Source organism: Pteropus alecto, unplaced genomic scaffold, assembly GCF_000325575.1.
Source record: "Pteropus alecto unplaced genomic scaffold, ASM32557v1 scaffold3900, whole genome shotgun sequence".
In the NCBI taxonomy this organism is placed as follows: Eukaryota; Metazoa; Chordata; class Mammalia; order Chiroptera; family Pteropodidae; genus Pteropus; species Pteropus alecto.
In genome coordinates this window covers 7,101-15,036 of record NW_006430212.1, presented here as the reverse complement: position 1 = coordinate 15,036, position 7,936 = coordinate 7,101, and the positions used below count along the sequence as shown (strand labels likewise).

Sequence of the window (7,936 nt, the reverse complement as noted above, 5' to 3'; positions counted from 1 at the left end):
AGGACTTCCAATGTTATATTGAAAAACAGTGGCGATAGTGGACAGCCTTGCCTTGTTCCTGATCTTAGAGGGAAGGTTTTTAGTTTTTCACCATGAAGTATAATGTTGGCTGAGGATTTGTCATAGATGGCCTTTATTATGTTAAGGTACTTTCCTTCTACACCAATTTTGTTTAGTGTTTTGATCATAAATGGATACTATATCTTGTCGAAGGCTTTTTCTGCATGGATTGGTAAGATCATATGATTCTTATTTTCTCATTTGTTTATGTGGTATATCAGATGAATTGATTTGCTTATGATGAACCATCCCTGTGCCCCTGGGATGAAACCCACTTGATCATGGTGTACAATCTTTTTAATATTGTGCTGTATTTTGTTCACTAGTATCTTATTTAGGATTTTTCATTTGCGTTCATAAGAGAAATTGGTTTGTAGTTTTCATTTTGTGTTACCTTTACACTTTTTGGCCTCATAAAGTGAGTTGGGAACTACTCTTTGATTTTTGGAAGAGTTTGAGGAGAATAAGTATTAAATCTTCTTTGTTTGGTAGAATTCACTAGTGAAGCCATGTGTTTTTGGACTTATTTTTGGTAGGTTTTGGTGATTGTTTCAATTTTCATACTGTTGATCAGTCTATTTAGATTTTCCAGTTCTTCTTGATTCAGTCCAGGAAGGTTGTATTGTTCTAAGTACTGGTCCATTTCTCTATGTTATTAAATTTGGTGTTATATACTTTTTAATAGTATTCTTGTATGATCCTTTGTATTTCTGTGGTGTCTGTTGTAATTTCTCTTCTATTATCCTTGAATTTGTTTATTTGTGTCCTTTCTTTTATTTCTTTAGTGAGTCTAGCCAGGGGTTTGTCAATTTGCTTAACTGTGTCATTTTTCAATTTCATATATTTCTGCTTTAATTTTGATAATTTCTTTCCATCTGCTGACTTTAGGCTCCACTTATTCTTCCTTTTCTAGATTTTTTAAAAAATGAAGCATTAAGTTGTTTATTTGGGCTCATTCCTGTTTTTCGGAGGTAGGCCTGTAATGATATGAACTTTCCGCTTATTACCACTTTTGCCAATTCCATAGGTTTTGATATGTTGTACTGTCTTCATCATTCATTTCTGGGTATTTCTTGATCTCTCTTTTGATTTCTTCCCTGACTCAATTATTCTTCAGTAGCATGTTGTTTTATCTCCATGTGTCCGTGGTTCTTTTCGCTTTCTTTTTACAGTTGATCTCTAGTTTCAAAGCATTATGATTAGACAATATGGTTGGTATGATTTCAACCCTCTTATATTTGTTGCGGCTCTCTCTGTTTCCCAGTATGTGGACGATCCTTGAGAGGATTCCATGTGCATGAGAGAATAATGTATAAACAGCTGTTTTGGAATGGAGAGCTCTGTAAATGTCAATTATATCCAGTTAGTCTAATGTGTCATTTAAAGATGTTATTTCCTTATTGATTATCTGTTTGGATGATCTCTCCGTATTTGACAGTGGTGTATTTTGGTCCCCTACTAAGGTAGTGTTCTGTTCTGTTTCTCCTTTTAGATCTGTTAGTAATTGCTTTACATATTTCGGGGCTCCCTGACTGGGAGCATAAATATTAAAAATGTTATTTCTTTTTGGTGCATGATTCCTTTTATCATTATGAAGTGTCCGTCAGTATCTTCCTTTACTTTTTCTATTTTGAAGTGTTTTTCATCCGATAATAGTACTGCTACTCCTGCTTTTCTCTGAATGCCATTTGATTGAAAAACCATTTTCCGCCCTTTTACCTTGAGTCTATATTTGTTTTTGGAACTGAGATGTGTCTCCTGGAGGCAGCAAATGTTTGGGTTTTGTTTTTTGATCCATTCTGCACATCTGTGCGTTTTTATTGGTGAGTTGTCCACTTACATTTAGGGTGATTATTAAAATATGAGGTCTTCTTGCAGCGATTTTATCTTTTGCTTTCTGGTAGCTCAGTGTTTCCATTGCTTCCTTGTTCTTGTGTTTTGTTTTCTTTATTTTAGTTGGCTTTTGTGGGTTTTCCCTCTGGTCTTCTTGTTTTATGTTATATACCTCAGTTCTGAATCTTTGATGTGTGGTTACCATTATAAATATGTAAAGGATAGATATATATACAGCCATCTATTTTCATCTATGTGTGCCTCATCTCCATTCTCCTTTGCGAGTTTGGAGATTTGAATCCTCCCCTTTTCAGTCATTGTTATCTCGGTTTGTCTCTATGTATGCTGAAGATTTATTAATATCTTGCTGTAGCAAATCTCTTCTTCCTGTTTAAGTTTATAATGCCCTGTTCTGAGTAAAGGTTGCACTCCTCTGCTTCTATTTGCCTGATAGTCTACTCCAAATTATGTTTTTTTTCTTTTTTGTCATTTTAGTTTAGGTCAGCTGATTTCTTTCAGTATTTCCTGTAGTGTAGGCCTTGTAGTGGAGAATTCCCTCAATTTTTGAATGTCTGGAAAGGTCTTGATTTCTGTGCCATGTTTAACAAGTGGTAAATCCTGCCACGTCCAGCACAGCCCTGGAAAATAAACGTGAGTGTGAACGGTGGGAGATAAGAAAGGAAACAAGACAGAAAGTGGGGATTAGGCGGCCCACTGATGATGGACAATGGCCTAGTTTATTTTTGGCAAGTACTTTTATACAATTGCTGGCTTTTGCAGTTTCATAGCAACATTGTTTCTTTTACTTTCTCCAAGACCACCTTTTCTTATGGCCTTCAGCTTATCTATCTGCCAGTGGCTATATTTGTACTACCTTGTTCACAGGATTACTTTGCCTCCACACAATCCTCCTATGAACAAGATGGTACAAATATAGCCATGACATATAGCTATGAAACTGCAGTGCTTCCACAGTGTGAGGTGGACTATGCAGAACAGGAACACTATGAATTCATATTGAAATTCCACTCTCACTTGGAGTAAAAATCTATTTTACAAATTACATTAAGCATTTACCATGCCCACAGTTAACCTTGGGCTTTGAGGGACACAAGCCTAACTCAATGGGTAATTAAAGGGAAAAAACATGGCCACTCCAATATAAAGCAGTGATTAAAAAAAAGGGAAGAGACAGAATAGAGAAAATTCATCAGATGAGGTAAGTGTGAAACACCCCAGCCTACTGATATAATGGAACCGTGTGAGGAAGGGACTACTTTATCACAAGCCCTACGATTCAGAAGCAATAATTTTATGCCAGAGGGTATGTGTTTGCTAGGAGATATGCAGGGGCGGGAAACACTGATCCAATATGTTGCTAAGAATTCTGAACTTCAGTTATAGTGATGAAATTTAGCTGAACTCATCTTTGCCAACTAACTTAAGAATCAGGGGGAAAATATCCGTATTTCCTTTTTGTTAAAAAAAATCGTATGACTTTATCTTACAGATAAGAGTAGAGTTTTTCTGCTGTCAAAATTTTTTTCAGATGTTAACCAAAAATAATTATTGATACAAAAGTTTGAAGAAGCGTAATTACAACAGATGTAAATGTTAAATTATATATGCAAATTTAGTTAAAGCTGCACTTTAAATAAAGTTCAGGAGAGTTCTTTGTTTAGTAAAATATGATTTACTTCCAGAGGTTAAAAGAATTCATATGAAATGAGCAAAAAAAAAAAGGCCACATAGTGTATGATTCTATTTATATGAAATGTCCAGGATATGCAAATCTACAGACAGAAAGTAGATTAGTGGTTGCCAGGGGCTGTGGAGATGGAGATGGGGAGTGACCGTTCACAGAGACTTGTTTTCTTTTTGGGGTGATAAACATGTTCTGAAATTAGGTAACAGTGATGGTTGTACAATTTTGTGAATATACTCAAAACCATTTGTAACAAAAACAAATAAATGTACATGAGCTTAAAAAACTCATAAGTTTTAAACAATGTTTATGTAGATGATTTGCAGATGATTATTTTCAGACCCACTGAGAATCACTGACATACAGCCAAGTATAGTCTCTAATGCATAGATAATTAAATTAATAACAATAATAAAATCAAAAAACTCTTTCAATTATAATCATTATTAAATACTTGCAGGGTTTTCTAGCAAGTAAAACAATGAACAAAAAGAATTTTATTTTCGATGTTCTTTTCCTTATTTATTTTTACTGAAAATGCTATTAAAATGGAAAGCAATGCACAAAAAAAGGGAAAGGTTATAAGACAAGTGGACAATTATTTATATCCTAGAGTTTGAGCATATAGGGCCTAAGACTTTATATTATATCTGATGCTCACTCAAATATACTAAATGGGGAGGAAAAGCTCAAAAGTATTCTAGGTGGGGAAAAAGTTGATTCTTACAACTCTCCATTCTTTTCCCTTTCAAATTATTCTCTTTTGTAGATATTTGCTCCCTCTAAACTTGTTTTAAATCCTTTATGGAAATGGCAAATATGTAAAGTCTACTATATTTTCTAGGAAATGTATTCAAAACCATATTTATATACCTATAGTCCTCAAATTCATAAAAAATGTTAACAAATAAATAGTCCTTTAAAAGCTGCATATTTTTATAGTTTAAAATTTAAATATTTTAAAAATAATTTCTCAGAATACCAGGTAAACTACATGCATGACACAAGAAGTTTTGGCAAGTTTCTCTGTGTTAAAGACAGATTAATATGGGTTCCACTGTAGCAACTCATATCAGGTGTTCCTGGAAGATCTCACCATCAGACAGAGGAGTGCACAGCACTAGGCCAAGGTAAAGCTAATATACTATACACTCCTGTCACTGATAAAACCAACCACAATTAAAAAAACGTTGAAACTTGTGTAGAATTAATAGGAAGCCTGGACTTTTCCTGGAAGCAAACTGATATACAAAAACCAACCAACCAACAAACAAAAACAACAAAACCCCAAAACTCCACCTATTTTATTATAAGATAGTTCTGGCTTTGTCTCTGTGTACCCTTGAGCCAGTAACAATCTCTCTCAGCTTTAGTCCTCCTCTTTAAGATGCTGGCAAGGACTCGTAACAATTAAATGAGACGCTTTATATAGTGCCAGGAATCTAGTGAATATGGCAATGGAATATCTTTCACCCTACCTCTGCCTAGCTAAATTCATCTCAAGACTGACCTGAAGGGTCACAGCATCTGGGAAGCCCTCTATGATGCCCCCAGGGCCGCTGAGACCCTATCTCTTCAGTCTCTTCAAATGTAAAATGACTGTTGGTTACAGGGTATTGTTGTTTCCCCTGAATCTGTGGGTCTTGAGGCCTCCTACAGTGTCTTGTTCCCATAATTAATAGTATATGTTCTCAAGGCGATAGCCAAACAGTAATCTCCAGCAAGTAAAATATTTTAAGCAGCAAGCTTCCAGCCAACACAGTAAGAATAACAAGACTGTGTAAAACTTCTTGTTATGTTACAATTAGAGCTCAGCCTTTAGATAGGAACCTACTGAGCAGGTGCCAGCATTAATAAGTGTTGCTTCCTATTTATAGCCTCAAAGTCCTGTCTCTCTTTTCAAGAATCCTATAATAGTGCTGGTAACGCCAAGGTCACAAGACAAATGACCTATAAGACCCTTACAGCCCCCGACGCGAAGCTCTCCCTCCCACCCTGAGTTGTGAAGCACAAGTGAAACCTCAGACAAAGGAATCACGTGCCCCTTGCATGGACACTGAGAGAATAATAAGCTGTAAGAAATATAACCAAGGGGAGATCGTGCTTTGGGTCTGTTGAATGCCCCATGAGCTCCACTGGCAAAAAAGTCTCTTTTCTCTAGCAAAGTTGTCTCAGCATACAATTTCCTCCATTGGGTGTCACTTCTTGCAACAATACTAAACAGCATTTTAAGCAGTGACATATAAAGTCCCTAATAAGATAAAGGAAAGGCAAGTATTTATGAAAAACAAAGTATACAATCACTTAAGTCTTCAAATATTAATGCACTTTAACTTTCATAATTTGACAATGCATTCATGAAGCAGTGTGTAGACAACTAGTTTTAACAAGCAAATTAAAGAACACTTTAAGTAGACATGACCATCCTAAACTGTTTATTAGGTAAAAAATTTACAAACATTATGTTAGCGGTAACAGTGTAGCTGGAGAGTGTTGCACCTTCTCCAAGCTCCATGGCAAGAACCACCAATAGTATGGTGGAACTTGCAGCCTTTTCCAAGGCCACAGCTCTTGCGGCATGCAGACATCAGCCCTTGCATCTCCCTGTGCTTGTGGACTGGTTTGGTAATCCTCTGGGTGTTAGGATTCCATTTGATAGCTTTCTGGAATGGATCAATGAGGATAATCTCAGAGAATTTGTATGTGTAATCTACAAAGTAAGAGTTCCAGACTCTCAGAGCCCCATAGTGGTGTCCAGCTTGCTCCTCAGCAACAGACTGAAGGCTTCAAGCAAACTTTTGCTGTTTATCACTGCGATGGACAGGCTTGCTGTAAGTAACATTATTAGGAACTGGGCCTTTGTGGCCACATATGAATCCGATATATGACACAATCCTGCTTGGCTTTGTATCCCAGCCTGTGCGCTTTATCAGGGGACTCTTTGGAATGCAGAAAGCTGGTGGTGCTGCCAGCAGCACACTGTGCATAGAAAATGCGTTACATTGGGCTGCTTCTTCCTCCATAGCTCCTGGATGTACTTGTAAGTGCCTACCTTGCTTTACCTGATGGCTGCATCCTGTTGCAAAGTCTGGAAACTAAATTTTAAATAATAATGCAAATGAGATTACATGAGGTTTTCTTCAGTTCTCCCCTCAGATCGGGGGCTCTTATGGAAGCAAGGTACCCTCTTTATCTAGGTCCTTACAGTAAATACCTCTGAGATAGAAAAAGATCTGAGTCAAATATTTTGCATTTACTGGTAAGTTATAAATAACAAAGCAATCTGACCTAAAAGATGAAGGCCCAGCCCTGGCGAAGGCATTGGTGCGCTGCCAGCGGCAGGCTTCCTGACTGGTACTTCAAAATGGTAATAGGGAATGAAAGGGGCTTCTGATCCCAGGAAGTGCTTGGGGGAGAGACAGAGCTGCAATTGTACCCACTTTTTATCTAAAAGAAGTAACACGGACAAAAGGCGAGTGACGCGAGAAAACCCATGAAGAGAACCCTTCTACATTCAGGTGTAACAACTGATGTGTGTGCCAAATGCAGAGCTGCTCCCCATAACCATGGCAACCGAGAGCCAGGCTATATCTGTATCATGTGGAATTTCTGTGCTTTTGTGATTCTTTATCATGGGCCATGGATAGGAAATTTGGGGCTGGTTGTATTTTATGAAACATCCATTTGCAATATTACCAATCTAGGAAAGGAAAAAAATCTTTGTTCTTCTACCTGGCTAGGTTCTCAGCTGCTCTTAACAAAAGACAGATTAACAAAATGAAAGCATGCATTTATTTAATCTAAGTTTTACAAGATGTGGCAGCTGTCATAGATAAAGACCCAAAAAAATGGTTTAACCTGAGTGTTTTTATACAAGGTTTGATGAAGAGTGGAAAATTCTGGGAAAATGTAATGGTGAGACAGGACATCACTTGTAAAATTCTTTCTCTTTTAGCAGGAAAGGCAATGGGACATCTCTTGCAGAGTTAAATCTTTTTAGTAAACTTAGTTTTCTTCTCTCTTTTTTGGGAAAAAAAGTCCCTCTCTCTCAAATGCTAATAATTACCCTGGCAACTCAGATCCTCTGGCTATTGATAAGGGTCATCATCCTATCATTAAGCAGAAATGGTATTAAGCCAGGCAGGGCCCTTAGAGTCTGGGCGGGGGAAGGGACTTTAAGCCAAACGTCTTTCTTTTTACTCTTTAAAAAACATATTAACCAAGCCTGTTTCCCTTTACTCACTTAATAGGCAAATCAATAATAGAAATTAAGAGATGTATGATTTAAATAACGAGTTTGTATTTTCTTTTCTTTGTCCAGGGACTGAGATGGCACTT

At 36.9% G+C, this 7,936-nt stretch overlaps 1 pseudogene; it reads right to left on the bottom strand.

The window, feature by feature from the left end:
- Positions 1-6,063: 6,063 nt before the first annotated feature.
- The window catches only part of LOC102896833, a 3,068-nt pseudogene continuing 1,195 nt past the window's right edge, over positions 6,064-7,936 (bottom strand).